Source organism: Palaemon carinicauda, chromosome 11 (genome assembly GCF_036898095.1).
Source record: "Palaemon carinicauda isolate YSFRI2023 chromosome 11, ASM3689809v2, whole genome shotgun sequence".
NCBI lineage: Eukaryota > Metazoa > Arthropoda > Malacostraca > Decapoda > Palaemonidae > Palaemon > Palaemon carinicauda.
Window position 1 is genome coordinate 56,054,305 of NC_090735.1, and position 21,161 is coordinate 56,075,465.

The following is a 21,161-nucleotide window of genomic DNA, read 5'->3' on the forward strand; positions in this document are numbered from 1 at the left end:
TGTCTGCAGTCCCCCAATAGACATATACTGGAAAAAGTTCTAGAAGGAAGCCACGACTTTAGGGCTGAGACCCGAAGTCTTACGAGGCGGGTCGGCTCTTCATATAAAGTAAGTAATCTTAATTCGTAACTGGTTTAGAGACAATTCAGACCCCATTGTATCATTTTGAAACAAAAGACTACCCTTAAACTGCACTGTTCTCAGCAAATACACTTTTGGCTAGTGTATTAGACAAAGAATAGATCACCTTGAAGGGGCACTATTTTCCATAGACCCCAAGGTGAAAAGGGAAGTTAATTTTTAGTTTGAAAAATGGGATCAGGGTATAAATTAACCTCACCATTATCCACAAATTCAATGTATTTCTCGTCTCTAGAAATCATTACGTCACGAACTCGAGCACCGGAAGCCATCGTAATTAAGATGATTTTCTGAGTGGGATCTAGAATAGAAGCCTTTTGATTGCCTATGTCCGAAGTGAATTGCAAAACCTTGTCCAAAGACCAATAGATAGGCTTCAGTAGAGCCAACAGTCGTAGCCTTGCACACACCTTCGGAACTTTGTTGAAGAGATCTGAGTAAAATTCGACATCAAAGGCATGGGGGCCGAAGTGTACGACGAAATCGTGGATGAGGCCAGACCTTAAACATGCAAAGTAAGCTTGAAACTTAAACAAAAATCCATAGTAATCAACCCTGGATTTATGTCTTTGACATATTTGACCCATTTGGTCCATGACATTTCATACTGAGTCATGGTGCTAGACGACTCATAGTTTCCATAAATACCCACTTATCACGTTAAATTTTCAATTCCATTCCCAGGAATAGGGTGAAATCAAACATGAGATGAGGATTGTACGATCTCCATGATGAAGCATAAATAATCCCTTGCTGTCCGTCCTGAGACAGAATCGAGTTGGTCATGGCACAAGTTGGGACTCAAATCCATGACCATGGGAAACCAGTTGCTCATTGGCTACCAAGGAGCCACCAGGGCCGCCATCCCTTGAAAGATCTACGCCTGTCCAAAACCTTCACGATGAGGTTAAACAGTGGAAACCGGCAAATTGTCGTCCAACGACTCCCATCTAGGGACATTGACGAAATTTAATGTCCATGCCCACTGCTGCTTGAACCACTTTCTGTGCTACCTAACAGGGAAATATCATGCTGAAGCTCATTGCAAACAGATCCACTTGAAGGCCAGAGATTTGATCTCACTGAAGGAGAGACATTGACAAATGCCAACCTTTCTTCTGATCCAACTTAAAGACGGTTATCATTACGTGTTTTAAATGAGGAGACTTCGATTCTTGTCTGTTGAATTAATAGACTATAACTTTGTTAACGAGGTGTAAGTGGATATGAATGTTCTCCTTCAGGTATAAGTTCATGAGGGACAAGAAGACTGCCATGGACTCCAGAATATTGATGTGGTATTATTAAAATTTCTGAGACCAACATCTTTGTACTTTCTTGGGAGGGTTATGGTCCACCCAACCTCCCAACGAGTCGTCTGAACAAAGTGTCACTACTGGAAGAGGAAAGCGCAATAGTAACGTCTGCTGACTCCTCAAAATTTACTAAGTAAAAATTGTCCCTGACACTATTCACAAAGAGACTGTAGATCATGACCACCCAAAACAAATTCCTATGTGCAACAGCACAATATTGCTGACAAACCCGGAGAAGACATCTCATACCACTGAAATCATTATAAAACAATAGAAAAATCTGATTGAAAACTGTATCCATTATTCAGTGTGAGTACTTGCTGGTTTTGAAGAAGCATTTAACTTTCCTTTCATTTATCAGTAAAAAACAGTAAATTACAAAATTGCATTTGAAGTTCAGATACAATGCAGTGTGAATATGAAATGTATTTCATATTAACCAGGATCAATATTTTCATTTTATTAATGGATAGTTATTATTAAGAGATAGTAAAAATCTATAAATAATAATGTAGACCTAACCTCAATCTAATGATACTGCACTACATAAGTTATCAGAACTAGACGTCCAAAATATCTAAGAGAATTGCTGCATATTGTGTGCAGCGAACAAATCGTGACATAAGAATAGTTACAGATGGTTTCAAATTATTGTACGTAGGCTCTAGAGCCTTTAAATAAGCGGCCCTGAGACTACACAATAAGCTCCCAATAAACATCCAAAAGACTGAAGATATTAAGGCTTTCAAGAGGAAACTGAAGTCTTTCTCGTTATCTAAGTGCTTCGATAAAGTGGATTTAACAATGAAAGTGCAATATGTTGTGTGAAATGTAGAATGCTTTTGAATGATCATGATAAAATGACTGTGAAGGTCCTGTAGAGAGTAGGGTTCCTGTGCAGTATAGGACCAGAAAAGCAGCATTTAAAGTAGAGTAAAGTATACTTTAAACCTCTCTAGGCTAGGAATGCATTCAAAAGACTTAGGTTGGCACATTAAGTGGCCAAGAAAAATAGACATGGTTGAGATTCCAATTGATCCAGGCTCATTGCCAATTAAACATTAACCTCTGTCTTCATGGGGATATATCGATTCCATCTTTATTAGATATTCACGCCTTAATGAAGGTACAGTATAAAAAAGATTGGACACAATCACTTACTACCTCAAAACTCAAGTGGTTCGAAAGCAGAAAGGTTGTGGAATTAGTAAAGATAACACAAGAAAGAAACATATCCGCTATGCAAAACTTTAAAAGTTAACCTTGTATTCTCACTCTTCTTTGGATTTACCTTTACACACACAACACAAAAAGACATCTCTAAATGTTAGATTACTTTGTTTCTAATTTCTAATCAAAGGAGTCAGCTAACAGCTGACATATATTCAAAGAAAAAGGGAATGTAAGTGAACAATATTCCTCCATACATATAAGCATAACACTGCAGCCGCCACGTTTACATTACATAAAACCAGAAAAAAAAAGTTTTGATCACATTGTGATTTATATTAGTTCAAAATGAACTATCAAAATTTTATTTGTATCTCTAGGCAAAATAAGGACATTTTATTAAACACCGGTGACGAGATGAACTGAAAAGCAAGAGGCAAATGGCTGTGCCATCAACTAAGTTAATTTCCAGGTGACGTGGTGTTTACAGGCAGGGAGGAATTTTGAGGTGGAGAAAACAGGAACTTTCTATTTTGGAGTAGATGTCGACACAGCTTCGAGTAGAAGAAATAAAAATATTAGAGAAGTATCATAAAAATAATTTAATATGTTTTGTAAAATTTTTGTACCCGTAAATAATGAAAGAAAGAAAATAACTGGTAATGACTGTATATAAAATTAGTTGTATATAAGCCCCAAAGTTCATAGAATTATCCGGTACAATTGTGCTCAAAGTGTTAAAATACAGAGAATGTACAATAGATTACAAATCATGTCAACATACCATGTAGTTGCCATTAGACAAATGAGAGAAAGTAGATACAAGAAATCAGTGAAGAGTAATGCTGAATGGATGTACTTAATGTAGGAGTTCCACTTGCGTCTGAGCCAAGCAATGGTGACTGGGTGTTTCAGCAAAGCACATTCATTTTTTGAAATCATTAACATGACTGGGTGTGACTTAGCCCATTCCTTGACGTTTGGACGGTGGTCCAAGGCATCTCCTTTTAGCTTGCCACAGTCCTCATCGAAAGGACTTTCCCCTTCTGAAATGAATTAAGAAATGAGATCCCTGTAGTAGTCTACTTGATAAGTCCCGAGTACATTTAGCCTTTAAGGAAGATGAGGCTAAATATTTATAAATGTCTTGGAAAATCATTGTCCATAGGGAATATAATCAGCAATAAAATAGCCAACATGCATGATCAATAACATTTAGATCATTATGGGGTATATCATGTCCTACATTCCATTTTCGTATAGAAACTGCTCTGGTATGAAAATTGATTAGGCTAGATAAACTATATACAGTGGAACCTCTACATACGAATTTAATCCGTTCCAGAACCAACTTCGGATGTAGAAATTGTTCGGATGTCGAAACGAATTTTCCCATAAGAATACATTGAAATAGGATTAATCCGTGGTTGAGCCCAAAAACCTATGATAACTTCTTAATAAACTACTACACGTAATTTTCCCATGAGAATAATGAACACTAAATTAGATAATAGACATGTAAATAAGAAGAATAGACATGTAAATAAGAAGAATTAGCAAAAAATGATAAATAAGAAACGGGTTTTTAGCGTCACTTTACCTTAGAAACTCCAGCGCAGGTGTTGTTCGTCTTCGCTACGCAGAGAGGAGAGAGGAGACGGACGGACGGCGAGGAGGTAGAGAGGTTAACTACGATAAACGTAACACTACCGTAACTTATTCTAACTTACACTAAGTGAACTTTAACATAACTTAGCTTATTTTTTTTTTTTTTATATTTTATATTTTTTTTACATTTTCTTTTTTCCTTTTTGATGGTTACGTAATTTTAATCACTATCACTTACATTTAAAATTGACTGAATTTCTTTTGCTTCACTCTTTTCCGTTTTCTGTGTTTCACTTTCTTCCTCTTCACTCTTTGCCGTTTTCTTCGGTTCACTTACATCCTCTTCATCGCGAGTTCGCTTCGCAGTTTTTTTAAAGAAAGCATCGATAGATAATTGCTTGGTACGGCTTTTCAGAATGTTTCGAAAGTGCGTTAGGCAAACATCATCGAATTGAGAAACTACACGACAAACCTGCAATTTCTTTGGATGGTATTTGTCGATGAAGTCGACCACGTCTTGATATTTTCCTAACACCTCTTTTATTTGCGCTGAACCTAACACATGTTATACCTCCTCGCTCTCTTCCTCGTCATCACTCATGTGCTCCGACATAGCATGGAGTTCCTTGAGCTCATCCGTCGTCAGTTCGTCGTGATATTCGCGACGAGTTCCGTAACGTCATCTGCGTTGACCTCCAGACCCATGGACTTGCCAAGGGAGACGATTTCCTCTACGGCTTCCGCTGCACCGACCACGGGATCAGGTTCGGGGTCAAAACCCTCGAAATCTCGGGGAGAAACTGCATCAGGCCACAGCTTCTTCCATGCAGAATTGAGGGTCCGTCGAGTTAATCCCACCCAAGCCTGATCTATGATCTTCAAGCAGTGCACGATGTTGAAGTGGCCCCTCCAAAATTCACGCAAAGTTAAGTTGGTGCTTTGCGTGACATTAAAGCACTGCTTGAATAAGTGCTTGGTGTACAGCTTCATAAAATTAGAGATGACTTGCTGGTTCATGGGCTGGAGGATAGAGGTGGTATTTGGTGGAAGATACAGCACCTTTATGAACTTGAATTCATCGAAGATATCATCTTCAAGTCCGGGTGGGTGAGCGGGTGCATTGTCAAGGCATAGCAGGCACTTTAAAGGCAATTTCTGCTCATGAAGATACTTCTTCACAGAAGGACCGAAAACTTGGTTTACCCATTGCACAAAGAATTGCCTACTGACCCAGGCCTTCGAGTTGGATCGCCAGAAAACATGAAGCTGATCCTTATCGACGTTGTGTGCTTTAAAGGCCCTAGGGTTCTCCGAATGGTAAACAAGCAAGGGCTTGACTTTAAAGTCCCCGCTAGCGTTGGCACATAGAGCAAGAGTCAACCGATCCTTCATTGGCTTATGCCCAGGCAATTTCTTCTCTTCGGCAGTGATGTAGGTTCGACTCGGCATCTTCTTCCAAAACAGCCCGGTTTCATCACAATTGAACACCTGCTGCTCTACGTAGCCTTCTTCCTTTACGATATTTTCGAAGTTCTTAACAAAGTCAGCTGCAGCCTTTGTGTCCGCACTAGCAGCCTCTCCGTGGCGAACAACTGAATGAATCCCGGACCGTTTCTTAAATTTCTCGAACCAGCCACGAGATGCCTTGAAATCATCTGAGGAAGGCTCGGTTGAACTCTCCCCAGCATCACCCCCAGAGCTCTCCTCCTTCAAGTCCGTAAAGATGGCGTGCGCCTTCTCGCAGATAACGGTTTCGGTGATGGTATCGCCAACGATCTCTCTATCCTTAATCCACACTAGTAGAAGTCGTTCCATCTCTTCTATGATAGGGGTACGGCGTTTGGAAATTATAGTGATCCCCTTAGAAGGTTTCACTGCTTTAATAGCTTCCTTCTGTTTAAGGATTGTCGAGATCGTCGACATATTACGGCCATACTGTTTAGCAAGTCCACTCACGCGGATGCCACGCTCATGTTCTTCAATAATTTCCTGCTTAATTTCTATAGAAAGCATTTCCTTCTTCCTTTTCTCACCACTACCACTACCACTGGCAAAACTAAGCCTTTTTGGACCCATGATTTACGTAAATTATCGTTAATGGATGCACGTAAAAAATCACGATTAAATCACAGTTAATATCAGAACGCACAGAGCACAACCACAAGAAGCCGACGAGAACAGAGGACTGACCCAAGCCGCGCTAATTGAGCGTCCCTCCTAGGTCGATGTGCTGCCTTCTATCGGCGGAAATAAAAAACACTTCAGGCGCTATGAGCACCGACTACGAGTACGAGTATTGTTTACTTCGGGTGTCAAAAAAAACATTCGGGTGTAGAGTCGGAACGTGATCGAATTGTACTTCGCGTGTCGAAAAATTCGGATACAACCGGTACGACGAAAATTGCTACTTCGTGTGTCGAAATAAAATTCGGGTGTAGAGTCAAAAATTTGCTCGAATTTTACTTCGGATGTAGATACGTTCGGATGTAGAGGTTCCACTGTATTGTATGTTCTAATTATGTTTTTCTGTCTCACAATTTTCATTTATATGGTTAAGATACATTTGGAAAAATCTCTTTATTATTATTATTATTATTAATTGCTAAGCTACAATCCTTGTTGGAAAAGCAGAATGCTATAAGCCCAGGGGCCCCAATAGGGGAAATAGCCCAGTAAGGAAAGGAAACAAGGAAAAATAAAATATTTTAAGGGCAGTAACAACATCAAAATAAATAATTCCTATATAAACTATAAATTCTTTAACAAAACAAGAGGAAGAGAAATTAGATAGAATAGTGTGCCCGAGTTTACCCTCAAGCAAGAGAACTCTAATCCAAGACAGTTAAAGGCCATGGTACATAGGCTATGGCACTAACCAAGACTAGAGAATAGTGGTTTGATTTTGGAGTGTCCTTCTCCTAGAAAAGTTGCTTACCATAGCTAAAGAGTCTCTTCTACCCTTACCAAGAGGAAAGTAGCTACTGAGCAATTACAGTGCCGTAGTTAACCCCTTGGGTGAAGAAGAATTGTTTGGTAATCTCAGTGTTATCAGGTGTGTGAGGACAGAGGAGAATATTTAAAGAAAAGGCCAGACTATTCGGTGTATGTGTACGCAAAGGGAAAGAACTGTAACCAGAGAGAAGGATCCAATGTAGTACTGTCTGACCAGTCAAAGGACCCCATAACTCTCTAGCGGTAGTATCTTAGCTAGCAAGAAATACTGTAATGCCAAAATGATCCAAAGCTATGCTTAGAATGGGAAGCACTAGACTTTTCATTTACTCTAAGAATTTTAACCAGATCATGCTACATACTTCCCCGAGAGGTATTGTGCGTCCTATGCACTCCTCATAAGATTTATAAAGAAAGCTTTTTCCTTGGTCGAGACACAACAAGAATACAGAACAAGATCACTCAAAAACAATTCCTATGCCCAACAGCACATAGGATTGCTAACAAATCTCGAGCAACAGACTTTATCAGCTAACCTGCATCTGTATCTACAAGAGGCCCGAAATAGGAGAACAATCGTGCCTCAGAGAGTATCCCACCATTGAGGGAAGTACCTGTCATCTTTCTTTATCACAAAACCCACATAGCTTATACTGTACTTCCTCAGAAACATCTTCTGAAACAGAATTATAAAATAGGTAAAATAATCCAAAAGTAAAATAAAATCCTGAATGTATGCAAATTTCTTTAAATTCTGTACTGTATGCCCAAGTTATCTGCTCCTCCTCCATCCAGAACAGCGAGGAGTACCTTGTACTCCTTTAGTTTCAGATGTGATCTAGTGACAACTTACAGTATCTTTGAAAACACCGCTATAGTCTGCCCTACCAACATTGGTTTGTGATATTACTTTAAATTAACCATTATTCAAAATTAAAACTTTTAAACTGATCCTATATATTTTTTAATACAACATATTTCTAAAGTTTTAAAATGATTCCATTAAGATTTTTCTTGAAATAATCTCTAACTTCCTTGCTGATGGGTAGCAAGGCAGGAAATATTACAGTCCAGGACTAGATTGGCAATGATCCATCTTTTCAGCTTTATCATGAGGTCACTATCTGACTTATTTTTTCTTCTTTTCTTCTCAAGCGTGTTTGCTTGGTTGTAGGAAGTTGTACTTTATGGTATACAAGTCTACTTTGGTATTATTATTACTTGCTAAGCTATAACCCTAGTTGGAAAAGCAGGATGCTATAAGCCCAGGGGCTCCAACAGGAAAAATAGTTCAGTGAGGAAAGGAAACAAGGAAAAATAAAGTATTTTAAGAAGAGTAACAATATTGGAATAAATATGTCCTATATAAACTATAAAAACTTTCAAAATTAGAGGGAGAGAAATAAGATGTATTAGTGTGCCTGAGTGTACCCTCAAGCAAAAAAACTCTAACCCAAGACAGTGGAAGACCATGGTACAGAGGTTATGGCACTACCCAAGAGTAGAGAACAATGGTTTGATTTTGTAGTGTCCTTTTCCTAGAAGAGCTGCTTACCATAGCTAAAGAGTCTCTTCTACCCTTACCAAGAGAAAAATGGATATTAGTCCTTGGAGGCCCACTAACACAAAAGAAAAAACGATTTTTGGGGAGATGCTGTATGTCTCTGAGACCCTCCGGAGGGGAGACATTCGACTCTTGCTCTGAGTATGGAAGATGGTTGGGCTGGGCAAACAAAGCACCCTGGTAGTATTGTCTCCCGTATTAGTATTGGCGATGATATGTCACCATGAACAATTTCAGCATTGGAGGTGCTTAGAAAGGTTTAATAGAGCCTGAATCTGAGGTTGGTGTCAATGACCTTTGATGTCAGGATGCCAGAAAACTTCAAATAGATCAATCAAACCTGAATCTGAGGGTTTCCATATACAGACTGAGTCCATGCTTTGCACATAGGAACGTGTCATGTGTAAATGTAATATTACTGAAGAAATATATTAAAACAGAGGGAGTATTTATTCCCAAAGTGAGAGGAGTGAGATGAGATTCGACTACCATTGTGTTTGGTCAAAGTTGTCATCCCCTTACTGTCTTCAGCATTTTCGAAACAAACCAAACCTCGAGGAAGAGTGCCTGCCGCGATAAAAGAACTGTCTTGTTTGAACCAAGATGTCATCGCCTTAATCAGTGGAGACAGCAGTTTTTTGAGAAAACAGATCCTCAAGGGATATCCCTGTTTATAAAAAATCTCATCATGGGTGAACACGTGCCGCGCTATTGTGAAGGTTTAACTCGAGGTCAAGATTGCACCAGAAAATTGTTCTAGAAGCTTCTATGGCGGGATCGAAGTGGGCGATTTTGAGGAAACCAATCATGATGTAGAATTGTCAAAAAAATCCTTATATGGAAATGACAACTGCCCATCGTAATTACCTAGCTCCTTCCACACATGGGTATATAAACTTCAAGATGAGATAGGAAAGGACATAGGACAAGAGAGGAACTATGTCTGAACCAGATAGGAACCACATCCTGATGAGATAAGAAACAGAGAAGACCAGAAGTCTGATAAAGCCAGTTTTCAACCTTCCCTTCAGACGACAAACGCCTATCTCCAAAATCCTCTTATGGCTGAGAAGAAGAGACGAATTGAAGCAGCCAACCCTTCCTGCTTGTTACGAGAAGTAGCCAACACTACCTGGAGCCTGGCCATAGTTCTACAATATCATCAAATTCTTGGAAAAGACTTCTGATGCCCCAACTTGATGCCACCCTTTCTGTGACGTCTTCGAATACGAAATCATCGTGCCAGTTTCACCTGAACTTCAGCCACCCTTCTCATACGTTTCCAAGCCTGAAGCTTCTGTACCAGCATCATCTCAGCAGCTGAGAAGACTATTCAACATTCCATATAAGTATTGAAGTACCTTATTGACTGTTCCCCTATTCTGCTAATGTTTTGATTTATTTGATTTGTCCGTTAAAGTAACTGAAGAAGCCACGTTGATTTTCTTTATAAGTTTGTGAATAAATGTGTTGTATTTTTTGTGAGATTCTTTTTATTTATTTCCGATATTTTGTTGTTTGTTGTTGGAAATATTTAGTTTGAATATTAAAAGAATCTGTAAGGATTTTAAGATCATAGCAGATCACTGGCTCTAGATCTGAGGGAAACTATATTTCTTTGGTATTTTATGTTTTATTGGATATTGTGTTCCTTGGTTACCACTCAGGACCTTTTCAAAAATAGGGTTTCCTTCATCAAAACTCCTTTTAGGTGTGATCTAAATTGTGTGAAAACTCGACTGACACTGTATAGGAACAGATTGTTGTCATAACCCAAGGATCACCTATAAAAGAAACTTATGAATACTTTTTTACTATCATCCTGATACACATTAAGCAACCATTCACAACATGGCATCTGTACACATCTTTTATCATTTTTTCTTTTACTAATGCAATGAAATTGAATATTTTAAAATACTTCCATGGAAAAATAATAAGTATTTCGGCACTAAGACCCTAACTCTTAATAAGTAAATGAAATGTATCACCATTCAAAGAAGACAAAAAATGCTAAATAATGGTTCAAAACCATATAAATGAAATACTTAATCTTTGGTAAGTAAAAAGTAAATTTTAATAAGTGCAGTTTCAACAAGCAGTAACCGTATAAAACCTTGAGTTTATAATAACCTTAAACAATATTAAACGGTTGTGATTTTACCTTTCATGTAGTAATTGTTCTCATAAAGAGAAAATGTAAATTGCATTTCTTCCTGGGGTAGTGATTTGTGACATTTTCCTAATACGTTCAATGCTAGAGACGGGTACACCTCCACAAGCTCTTTGAAATTCTCTGGTTTGAGATCTTTCCCCCCTAAGAGGGCATCCTCCCAAAGGTTACACTGAAGTATTGCCTCAACAATATGTCTGTTGGAGAAAGTACTGGTGAGTTAATCATAATGTAACATAAATAAGTTATTATATATGATAGGTTTTCTCCCCCTTCACAACTCAGAATACTGCATTTATATCCTTTTTTAATATTGTTATTATGCAAACATGTAAATAAATCAACAGAATTTTGAGAAATATAGAATACTAACAAACTAACCTTTGGTCTTTGGAAAGGGCCCTGTCCATGTACTTTCTTATCCTACCCTTCAGAAGCATTAGATTATCCAAGTATTTAGGATCTTTGAGGAATCTGGATGGGCATTCTGAACACGTTTTCTCCAAGAGATAAATTATAGCATTCTTATTTTGCTTCATGTCTTTGAATGCCAAGTCCAGAGGAAAATTCCCATCTTTGTCAGTCTTTTGAAGGTTTGATGGTCCCTTTTCTATAAGCATTTTACATATTTTTGTTTTCCCCATTTTGGCTGCTATGTGAAGGGGATTTTGCCCTTGTGAATCCTGTTTTCCAGAAGCAATGTTACATCTAAGAAGTCTTCGAACAATTTGTTCATCACCCTTTCTGACAGCTAGATGTAAAGCAGTTTGTCCCATGGCATCTCCACATGATGGACTGATTTTTGAATCTCTTATCTTACCACAGAACAAGAGTACAGTCTCTAAGTTACCACTCATTGCTGCCAAATGAAGAGGAGTCTGATTTTGTTTGTTTTTCTGGTGTAATGTTGAACCGTTTAAAGCTAAGATTTTCTCACACACTTGATAATATCCTACTTCAGCAGCTTTGTGTATTGGATAGGTTCCATTATGATCAACTGTTATAGAAGCTCCTGCATTTAGAAGCTCATTAACACATAGAAATGTCCTGCAATACATTGCATAAATCAGAGGAGTTCCCTTTTCACCATTTGTGTCTATTTGGTCTTTTAAATATTCATTTTCCAGTAGATACTTCAGACATTTATTAGATCTCTGAGTCACTGAATGATGGATAACAGTTCTTCCTTTTTTATCTACTTGAAATATATCAGGTTCTGCAGCCTCACAGAGTAGTTGTAAACAACTTTCTGTTGCTTGATGAGCTCCTTCATGAATGGGAGTAACCCCTAACTTATTTTGGCACTTTGGATTAGCCCCATTCTCTAGAAGAAATTTCACAATTTCTGTATATCCCCTTTTAGCTGCTAGATGTAAAGCCGTGTTACCTTGGTTGTCGGTCTCATTAACAACTGATCCAATAAGAATTTTACAAGAATCCTGGAATCCTGATTCTGCAGCCTCCATAAGGGGTGTCCGTCCCATTATAGATTTGTTAGTAAGCTGTTGGTAATCGTGGTTTCCAGTTAGAAATTCTTTAACCGAGTTTAGGTAGCCATGGCGAGCTGCATGATGAAGTGGTATCAAACCCTCTAAGTCTGTTGCATATTTATTGGCACCAAGACTCAGCAACTCCTTTACCAAGTGTTCATGTCCATTCTGAGAAGCCAAGTGTAGAGGTGTCATAGCATGTGTACCTTTTATGTTGATGTCAGCATTTGGTTGTAAAAGAAGCCTCAAACATTGGTCAGTATCGCCTGCTGTTGCATAACGATGTACATCAGAGTTAGAATAATGAGCATTTCCTTGAATGACAGGGATATTATTACTAGGAGATTGTATACTCGTTACAGAAGCAGTTCCTTCACCTTTGCTGTCGTCATTATCTAAATTGATCGCTCCTTTTTGAACCCCTTGTTTTCCATTTGTATTTGTCATGAGTGTTGTAGCAGGTTCGCCTGTTAGAGATGTCATTGATATTACCTCAACGCCTGTGTTATCCTTTTCACTTCTGGGAAAAAAAATAGGATGATTGTGATAAAACACTGCCATCAATATACTATATTTATATATATATATATATATATATATATATATATATATATTTATATATATATAGATATATATATATATATATATATATATATATATATATGTATATATATGTGTATATATATATATATATATATATATATATATTATATACATATATATATCTATATATATACATATATATATATATATATATATATATATATATATATATATATATATATATATGTATATATATATTGACAAATACCATATTAAACTGAATAAAAAGACAGCTACACTTCAATCAACCAAGAGAGCAGGCAGGCTTTACAGTAGAAGTGCATATTCAACAACTGACCATGACCTTGTAATTAACCAGCTAATAAAAAATCAACAGATTATGACAAACCACTAATGAGAGCATTTGTAGATTGCGAGAAAGCTTTTGATTCTGTCAAAACCTCCTCAGCAATGAAAGCCCTTCAAAGACATGGATTAGATGAATCTTATGTTAGAACACTTGAAAATATCTATACAGGAAGTACAGCAATCCTAAAACTACATTTAAGGTTGTGAGAAAATTCTGATTGAGAAAGGAGTTAGACAGGGAGACCCCAACTCTCCTAAATTATTTACATCATCTCCAGAAAAAGTTTTCAAGAATTTAGATTGGGAAAATGTAGGAATTAAAGAATGATAAGCATGGGATGGAGAGCATTTGGTAAACAAAAGATTATGGAAATTAAAATGCCATTTTCTCCAAAAAGATAAGCAATTTCCGTGTCATAAGAGCTACAAGTGGTAAAACGCACCTTGTATTTAGCTAATGAGTAATTTTTGAAAAAGAAAAAAAAAATTGAGAATTTTACAACCTATCGTAGCAGCAATTCCTAGTCTGCGAAGTCTAGTGTGCTTTTTCGTTTGACAATGTAAATTTTCATATTTTGGGTATATATGAAATGTGGTTAATATTAATTAGCTGTACACCTGTTATCCGAATTTTATTACATATTCATATAAAAAAACACTAAACCAATCGTAATTGCTACTATTGTAACCATGTTTTCAAGTGTTTGTTCACATGAAAGAAGTTTTGCCAAGTGCTCCTGGCCAAATTTCGGTAGAGAAGTAAAACTTCAGTAATATTTCCCATATTCCTCATGTGCACATTTCATACAATATTAGTTATTGATCAAATAAAGAATTCTCTAGAAATTTCACTTGGTGGAATATTTTCATTTTTCTCTTTGTGTGACTCTAGACCTGTTAAGGTTACAGCTAAATTGGTAACGCTGCACTCAACTTGGAGCGAGAGTTTTTTTTAAAGTTTCTGTTCACCAACAACTATCTGTATAATTTTAGAACCTTTACAACAAAGTCATTACCAAAATATTGCTTTATTACCAAATATCCACATATATGAGAAAATAGATAAACACTGCATAAATAATTATACATCGTCTGCTTGGATATCATTTGTTGGCATGTTTGCATGTAAATGGCTTGTCGAGTTAGCAGCTGTCCAACAAAAAAAAGAAAAAAAAATATCTTGTTGCCTTCAGTAATCAAAGAAAGTGCATCAAAAATAAATTTATATATCACATATGTTATGAATGTTAATTGTAGGCTTATATTTTCTGTCTGATGCGTGGAAGTGTTTGTATGTCATTACTGAGATGTTTCAAGGTTGTCAAACTCGCCTGTACAACTTTATCTTAGTGTTAAGACGCAGGGTAATTTTTGGAGGTATTTTTCAGGGGAAAAAATTGTCTTATGACACGGGAAATACGGTATTTAATCAGATGGTCCAGTTAATATTAACTTATGCATCAGAAACTTGGAGTCTTAATATAGTCTTAGAACTTTCGTTAATTACAACTCAAAGAACTATGGAAATAATGATACGAATAACACTTAGAGTTAGAGAAAAAGCATGATAATGAGAGAAAACTAATGAAGAGGATATTTTAACAACATTTAAGTAAAAGAAATGGACGTGGGCAGGTCATATAATGAGAATGAAAGACTGTAGGTGGACATTAAAATAACAGAATGGGCCCCTAGAGATTGCAAAAGAAGCCAAGGAAGGAAGAGAAGATGACGGATTGACGAACTAAGAAAGTTTGCAGGAGGGTTGGTGTAGAAAGACCATAAACAGACACAAGTGGAAGGACATGTCTGAGTCCTTTGTTCTGTAGTGGACTAGTAATAGCTGATGATATATATATATATATATATATATATATATATATATATATATATGCAGTATGGATGTGTATATATATATATATATATATATATACTGTATATATATATATATATATATGTATATATATATATATATATATACATACATATATATATATATATATATATATATATATATATATATATATATATATATATATATAATTATAAGAAGCTGATCTAGTGTAGAGTAAATACGATAGTTTATTCATAATCTATTTATATATTTCATTTTTGCATTGAAGAGATGAATAGCTAGCTTTTAAGATGAGTTCCTCTCATGTAGATTTAAGTTTATTATGTAAATTACATAATACTTTCATCGCTAATTTCATTGTATTCTTCATTTAAGTCAGTATATGTAAATTTACGTTATTTTTAAGAACTAACTTTTTATTTCACATATTTTTGTTACAAAGTCTTACGTAACCTATTTGAGTGTGTTATGTGACCATACAAGATAGGTACAAGGGCTTATGTAATGTTCATTTATATTTTTTATGAGGTGTTGTGTCATGTCTGTGTGAGAGAATATGCAATATGCCACATGCCTTGGAAAATTCTTGAAAAACCTAGTGATAGATGTTATCTTTTTTTTTATTTCGGGGACAAAGGGTGGGCGGAGCTAGCTAACTGAGTGAGTTTGTCTCGAGTTGCGTGGATACGTGTTCGAGAGAGCATTTCTTAGTAACTCTGATGCCTTAGCTCAGCCTCTACCCATCCAGAACTCACTCTCCTGGAAGTTTCTGGAAGTAGCTAAGTTTCATATATAAAGGTAACCCCAGGGTTGCATAGATAGATAAAGAATTCCAGCTTTGAGATAGCCATCTCCACCTCTCTCTCACTCTCGTACACAGCTTAGAGTACTATTTTAAAGGTGTTCAGTGAAATATCGAAGCTTTGGTGTGTCAGATTTTTTTAAACATAATGAGTACATATAAAAATTCTCTTACAGTTTTTGTGAACAGCCCTCTAGGGAGGTGATAGGTACTTGTATTGTGATCTGGATATATATTTTCATTAAGTGTCAAACTTAAATATTGTATTCAAATTTAATTTCAAGTGAAACAAGTGATTGTATAATTTTCATAAGTATATCTTTTGTCTTAGTCTAAGGTTTATTCAGATTAAATATTTAAAGTCAAGTGGTTATATAATTTTCAAATCGTAAAATTTGTTTTAATCTAAGTTTTCTTTAGACTTATTTGCTTTATGAATATTCTTTTCAGTGTTGTAATTTATATAGAATATATTTATTTTTGTAAAGAGTTTATATTTCAATCACCCGTTTTTAATTCATCTTCGCTCGTATCCTGTTATGAAACGAAGTTAGAGTTGTTTGAATATTCGTAATAACAATTACCCAGTTTTGTTTGAGTGTACTTAAGAGACCTTTGAATATTCAGTGTTTTATATATTGCTGTCTGGGAGTTGTATAACCGTCTCAGAGTTTGGGTATTAATATTTCCAAGTGTAACAGGTATAATGTAAAAGCAAACAGGTGAGTTTGGAATTCAATAGGTTCTTTGTTCTTTAGCTTGCCAGCTGCAATATATATAATATCATGGTATTTGTTTACAAGAGCACGCTCTCTATTTACTCCAAAATTATGCATTCCTGCAGCTATCCTCTTCATGTACTGTAATTAGGAGGTTCTTTAAATGTTGGGAAAGCGAAAAATAGCAAGATATGTTGTGGGAGGGGGAGGGGGAGGGGTTGGTGGAGGAGGTACTAAGTGACCAGGAACCGACATTGTCAACATAGTCAACCAAAGAGAAGTTTGTGATGTCAGCGCATATTTGGTATATATTCAAAATGTATACTAAATTAAAAATGGATCAATTACTCAAAAGTCACAATTTGTGAATTGTATATTTCATTTGGTAAGACTTGACAATAAATCTTATTTTTTTTAAAAGAAACCTTTTACAAGAATGACTATTTTTGCAGCGTATGACTGTTTTCATTGGCGGGAAATTGGCAGGCACCCTTAGGCAATGGTCAATAGATGGCGTTAGTGTAGCAAAACGTCGTCTGGGAAAACTAGTCATTCTCAAAATAGTTTCTTTAAAAAACACTTTAATATGATTTGTATCAAATATTTACCAAATATAAAATATACATTTCACAAATAGTGACACTTATGAGTAATTATTCCTTTTTTATTTAGTATATATTTTGAATATATACCAAATGTACGATGACATCACAAACTTCTCTTTGGTTGACTATGTTGACGATGTCGGTTCCTGGTCGCTTAGTACCTCCTCCACCAACCCCTTCCCCTCCCCCCCTCCCGCAACATATCTTGCTATTTTTCGCTTTCCCAGCATCTAAAAAACCTCCTAATTACTGCACAAAGAGAGGAGAGCTGCAGGACTGCATAATTTTAAAGTAAATGGAGATTGTGCTCTTGTAAACAAATACCAATATTAATGTTTGGTTCCCAGACACTAGCCATAGTATAATATGTTTTTGGTGACCAGACCCGGGACCCAACATCTTATAATAATATATATATATATATATATATATATATATATATATATATATATATATATAAATCTACCTCATACTTGGGATCGAACGCTGGCCCCTTCTAACGAAAGGCCAGGTCGAAACCAACCATGCCACTAGAGGCCATAAAAGAAGTCGGAACCTAACGCTACCCAGCAGTTCAGGATTTACCTGGCGAGACATCAGTCTCTTACCAGCGAGTTTTTCCCGACTTCCCGACCCACCACGTGACACAATTGGTAGTAATTCATTCAAATTACCCCTAATGAGTCAATATGGATAAATATCAACACAACATCGTGTTCAAATAGAAAAAAATAAATTTCTACCTCATACTTGGGATCGAACGCTGGCCCCTTCTAATGAAAGGCCAGGTCGAAACCAACCATGCCACGAGAGGCCATAAAAGAAGTCGGAACCTAACGCTACCCAGCAGTTCAGGATTTACCTGGCGAGACATCAGTCTCTTACCAGCGAGTTTTTCCCGACTTCCCGGCCCACCACGTGACACAATTGGTAGTAATTCATTCAAATTACTCCTAATGAGTCAATATGGATAAAAATCAACACAACATCGTGTTCAAATAGAAAAAAATAAATTTCTACCTCATACTTGGGATCGAACGCTGGCCCCTTCTAATGAAAGGCCAGGTCGAAACCAACCATGCCACGAGAGGCCATAAAAGAAGTTGGAACCTAACGCTACCATAAAAGAAGGTTCCGACTTCTTTTATGGCCTCTCGTGGTATGGTTGGTTTCGACCTGGCCTTTCATTAGAAGGGGCCAGCGTTCGATCCCAAGTATGAGGTAGAAATTTATTTTTTTCTATTTTAACACAATGTTGTGTTGATATTTATCCATATTGACTCATTAGGGGTAATTTGAATGAATTACTACCGATTGTGTCACGTGGTGGGCCGGGAAGTCGGGAAAAACTCACTGGTAAGAGACTGATGTCTCTCCAGGTAAATCCTGAACTGCTGGGTAGCGTTAGGTTCCGACTTCTTTTATGGCCTCTCGTGGCATGGTTGGTTTCGACCTGGCCTTTCATTAGAAGGGGCCAGCGTTCGATCCCAAGTATGAGGTAGAAATTTATTTTTTCTATTTGAACATGATGTTGTGTTGATATTTATCCATATTGACTCATTAGGGGTAATTTGAATGAATTACTACCAATTGTGTCACGTGGTGGGCCGGGAAGTCGGGAAAAACTCGCTGGTAAGAGACTGATGTCTCGCCAGGTAAATCCTGAACTGCTGGGTAGCGTTAGGTTCCAACTTCTTTTATGGCCTCTCGTGGCATGGTTGGTTTAGACCTGGCCTTTCATTAGAAGGGGCCAGCGTTCGATCCCAAGTATGAGGTAGAAATTTATTTTTTTCTATTTGGATACGATGTTATGTTGATATTTATCCATATTGACTCATTAGGGGTAATTTGAATGAATTACTACCAATTGTGTCACGTGGTGGGCCGGGAAGTCGGGAAAAACTCGCTGGTAAGAGACTGATGTCTCGCCAGGTAAATCCTGAACTGCTGGGTAGCGTTAGGTTCCGACTTCTTTTATGGCCTCTCGTGGCATGGTTGGTTTCGACCTGGCCTTTCATTAGAAGGAGCCAGCGTTCGATCCCAAGTATGAGGTAGAAATTAATTTTTTTTTTATTTGAACACGATGTTGTGTTGATATTTATCCATATATATATATATATATATATATATATATATATATATATATATATATATATATATATATATATATATATATATATATATATATATATATATATATATATATATGTATATATATATATATATATATATATATATATATATACATGTTACATATATGAATATATATGTATATATATAATTTTATATATATACAGTATATCTATACATTGTGTATATGATACGCACACGCACACACACATGTACACAAATGGAAGTATTAAAATCTTTACTGGAGTTATTACATTAGTCTTTCTGAAGTTATTAGTCCCATAATTTTAGTCGATGTCAGTAAGAAATTAGAAGTGAATAAGAAAAAAATAAAGAGAAATAACTGAAAACATATCATGGAATAAATACCCATATCAATGAATGGCTTAGAATAAAAATGTAATTAATAACTTGATTAAAGCTTACTCTTTTTCGGGATCTTGTGTGGCGTCATTTCCTTCATTAGCCTCAACATCAGTTCCTGAAATGATAATATTTGAAATAATATTTGCTCAGAATTGAAAATGATTGTTGCATTATAGCATTCAATATGTATTAGATTTCATATTTCTGATCACTTTCATGTTGAGAAAACTGCGTTTTACCAGTATTTCTGAACATCTCATTATTCAAAATAGAGGAGGAAATTTGGTCATTTGTTCTTTCTTAGTCTACTGTGAAAACACAGTACACTATACAAGTACAGGAGGAGTAGATCAAAGTGCTCATTCTACAGCTAGGAATGAAATGAAGGTGATTCATTTAGCCAGAATTCATAGGTAAGTCTGGCTAATCCTCGCAGACTACTGATTTTTCATTGCTTGGAAAAAGTACGCGGGTAGAGTCCGTACCTCTGACCTAGCTGCTGATTGGTTTGGCCCTAAGCTATCCCTTGCTTTAAGTCAGGCAAACGGCTTTGTTGGTGAGATGGCATCACACGTTTTTTTTTCATCTGGATTATATTCCATTGGATACTGAACTGCTTCCCGATTGGCAGATTTGATACCTGAGCCAGACATCCTTCAGGTAGGCTACCAACTCACTCATATTCTGTTGTCATACCCTTTATTTGCCCTTGTATGGTTGCCTTCATTTTGAGTTTATGGGTTGAATCATTCCATTAGCTTATTCCAGATGACAAGGCTCTATTGTTTTTATCTACTAAGCAAGAAAGAAGCTTGCCATACTTGAAGAAAATCTACGGGCTGCAAGTGTACAAGAGCCCGTGTCTGGCCGTAAGGGCCAGGTAATCTTAAACAATCTGAAGAATGCTTAGAGAAGAGCTAAACAAATCAACAGCCAACTCTGAGGTACGAGCTCTACACAAGTAATTTTTCCAGCAATGAAATAGCAACAGTCACAGAGAATTAGCTGGATTTTCCAAATAAATTCTGGCTAGATGACTCAGCATCTTCAGTCTAATCCCTTATAGAGATTTGGCAAGGACTTGTTTGTTCGATACACTGTGAAACCTGAACGACTACAAACTGGAACAGTAAATGATCGCCAAAAATGAATGTACTTGGGATTTTCTCTACGATCTGCTACTCCAGTACTTACATTTTGTACTGATTTTACTGTAAAATAAGAAGAACCAATGGCCCAATACTCCTCTTCTGTTTTGCATAATTTGTTACTTAAAAATACTAGCGGAGTGCAGTACATGTACAGCATACTAAGAAAAAAAATAGATCAGAAACAGGAAAAGTTAGGTATAAATTGAA

At 36.5% G+C, this 21,161-nt stretch overlaps 1 protein-coding gene across 1 annotated transcript in view; it reads right to left on the reverse strand.

Annotated features, from left to right (window-relative positions):
• The window catches only part of LOC137650018 (transient receptor potential cation channel subfamily A member 1 homolog), a 195,536-nt gene extending 175,643 nt beyond the window's left edge, over nt 1-19,893 (reverse strand). The window contains exon 1 of the mRNA XM_068383025.1: nt 19,864-19,893. The gene's annotated coding sequence lies outside the window, so the exon portion shown is untranslated. The remainder of the gene's footprint in view (nt 1-19,863) is intronic.
• Nucleotides 19,894-21,161: the final 1,268 nt, after the last annotated feature.